The following is a 3,191-nucleotide window of genomic DNA, read 5'->3' on the forward strand; positions in this document are numbered from 1 at the left end:
TACACCGCTTAAACTGCCAAAGGAGTAACTGTAAACAGCTGAATACTTGTCAGTGATTGGTTGAAATTATCGAAATAAGACAATTTTTTACATGAAATAACTTCGAATACAAAAATTTTTTTCTGTTCTATAACACAAAATAGATAAGTATACGAAGTTTGAAAGTCTTTCGGTACCAAAAACACTACATAAAACATAAACGAAAACTGGTGCCCCCGTTTTGAACTAGATCCACAATCCTTATAGTTATAATGTGTGGGGTACAATTAAAGAAAAAGATCCAGATAAATACATATACAAAACCCTATATATATATATATATATATATATATATATATATACAACATACAGAGAATTTGTGCTATTAGGCATTGCATACAAATTGACACAATATAGTATGTATGTGCATGCATATAGGTGCAAATATTGATATTCATATAGGTGCAAATAGGTGCATATAGGTGCAAATATTGATATTTCATAAAGTCACTTGTCACCAGTTGAGTGATAGGATATATTTGCACGTTTTATTTATATTTACTCAGCACTTTCAAAGACCTTTGGAATAAAATAAAAAATACATCCACTTTTCCATGCTTCCATGGGTCAGAGAGAATTTGTTGAGGCAGATTTTTCTGTGGCCAGATGTCCACCTTGTCACCAATGCTAACCTGTTTCCAAGCAAGGTAATGTTTTCCCATAGCTAGACAAGTTTTTCACGGAAGACTGGACACAATCAACTTCGCTTGTGTGACAATGATGCTCATGTATAACCATCATATTATATCCAGATAAGGGTACACACAAACACATACCCACAATATGGTGGAAGTCAACTCTTGACCAAGTAATACCACTTAGTCTGTGCATACATTCCAAGAGTCCAAGAAGTTCCTGTGCATGAATTTGTTTTGAGTAGATAAAATGTCGCACAGCAATAAAAGTATACAGAGGTGTGGACATGGTTGTGTGGTAGAATGACGTGTTAAATCTATCAGCAGTCTGCATGCATGCATGGATGGAGAGAGAGAGAGAGAAGCAGAGAGAGAGATAAGCAGAGAGACAGAAAGGTACTTGTTTATGTCTTTTCCTTTACAGAGTTATGGTGCTAGGGAAGATGAATTTTTGCTTGGGAAAGAACTGGATAAATAGAAAGATGGTCCCGGGTTCAGTCCCACTGCGTGGCATCTTGGGCAAGTGCCTTCTACTATAGCCTCGGGCCGACCAAAGCCTTGTGAGTGGATTTGGTAGACGGAAACTGAAAGAAGCCTGTAGTAGATATGTATATATATATGTATATGTGTATGTGTTTGTGTGTCTGTGTTTGTCCCCCCAACATCGCTTGACAACCGATGCTGGTGTGTTTATGTCCCCGTAACTTAGCGGTTCGGCAAAAGAGACCGACAGAATAAATACTAGGCTTCTAAAGAATAAGTCCTGGGGTCGATTTGCTCGACTAAAGGCGGTGCTCCAGCATGGCCACAGTCAAAAGACTGAAACGAGTAAAAGAGTAAAAGAGTTCATATGCGTATGTACATTGCATCACTGCGTAAGCAAAACCATGTGGTTTAATTATGGGGTCTATTTACCCAGTGAGGTTGTGCGTAAATTCAAACGCCCGTATGCGAACATTTTATCCATTTTAGTCCTCACCGATTTCTTAGCAAATGTCGCCTTCAACAGGGCATGAAAATGAAAGTAAATAGATAAAAACTCTTTACGTAAATTGCCGAAAATTTAGGCCATCAGCGAAACATTGCCATAGATTAAATATTAAGATAGATGGACAAACATAGGGATATAGACCGACACTCTCAAAAAGCACGGGGAAACTGATGATAGTTTGTGTAGTTAAAAGGTAGACAGTGAAATTAGTCTTCTTCCTTTTCTCACCACAGCGTACTGACTTATCCAAACTCACGGGTTTCACTGATAGGCAGATAGATAGATGGACGAATATACATAAACAGACAAATAAATAGATACTTCGAAAGATAGAGAGAGGGAGGAAGAGAGTACAGTTAAATTAACATGAAGTCGGACAAATAATTGCAATACATAAAATATTTCAGTGGACAATACCTTAAAAATTATAAATGGAATTATTCTGTTTATCAGTAACCGATTGGCATGAGAGCGCACTGTCAATCAGAAACGATTTCTTAATTGGCTTCGATTCATAATTAGCTAATTACAATACTACACTCTACTCCACTGCCACAGAGTAAATATGGCAAAAAAAGAAATGATTAAAAAAATAATACACACGTGTTTTTGTTAATAAGAAGTGAAATTTAGAATACGGAATACTCCTGCTTCGTCGCCGCCATCTCTACGTGACTTAATACGCACATTTTGATGACGAAGAAAGCAAATTAGAAAGAAGAGAAATGAGATGCATGTGAGAGAAAGAGAGAAGGGAAATAGAGAGAGTAAAAAAGAAAAAGAGTGTAGGTGTTTAGAGTTACGTTATATCACCACGCCCAGCGTGAGCTTTATTTTCGTGGTTGATTTAGTTAACAATAGTTATATAAGAGTGAAAGTACTTGAAATACGTGGAGTGAGGCGATTGCGACAAATACGGGAGACAATTCTGGGCTTGTTCTCTTCTTCACTGCATTGGTATTTCTAACTGGATCATTAATATTCTGTATTAAAAAATGATTTTTTTTTTCCATAGAGCTAACATCTCTCAGTAATTAATCTTCGTGATTGCTTTCTCTAAATATGCCAGTTTTCCATACCTATTCGAGTTGCATTACGGTAATTCAGATTAGTAATTCCTGTATTACTACTTCCGGAAGGACAATGAAAGCCACATAGCTGATGAGGTCAAATAAAACCGAAACATGTGGAGTTGTCTTCTGTATGTATGGCAATGAATAAGACAATAACAGTCATTGCACTAATGTTCTCTGCTCCTCACTTCATTAGTATTTCTATTTGCCCCTATTCCACTTCTGATTTTCATTAAATTTTCAGCGTAATGAACTTCAGTTTGTCGTATGTGCTTACGTCAATAGTTAACACATTCAGTTATTCAGTTGTGTGTGTGTATATATATATATATATATATATATATATATAACATCAGTGGATCATATATCCAAAAAAGACGCACTCTAAAAGTTAGAGCAATAATGTATTTGCTGGGAGTTAATTATATGGGCGGTCATAGAGTGACCAATGGT

General features: G+C 36.4%; 1 protein-coding gene across 4 annotated transcripts in view; it reads right to left on the reverse strand.

Annotated features, from left to right (window-relative positions):
* The window catches only part of LOC106875426 (WD repeat-containing protein 53), an 8,697-nt gene that overhangs the window by 3,893 nt on the left and 1,613 nt on the right, over window positions 1-3,191 (reverse strand). For 2 of the 4 annotated variants that reach the window (XM_014923570.2, XM_014923572.2), the window contains exon 1: window positions 2,269-2,533. The exons of 1 other annotated variant lie outside the window; for it this stretch is intronic. The gene's annotated coding sequence lies outside the window, so the exon portion shown is untranslated. Of the gene's footprint in view, window positions 1-2,082; window positions 2,247-2,268; window positions 2,534-3,191 lie in introns of those variants that run through there. One more of the 4 variants, XM_014923571.2, reaches the window with a different exon arrangement.

Source organism: Octopus bimaculoides, chromosome 19, assembly GCF_001194135.2.
Source record: "Octopus bimaculoides isolate UCB-OBI-ISO-001 chromosome 19, ASM119413v2, whole genome shotgun sequence".
NCBI classification, from domain to species: Eukaryota; Metazoa; Mollusca; class Cephalopoda; order Octopoda; family Octopodidae; genus Octopus; species Octopus bimaculoides.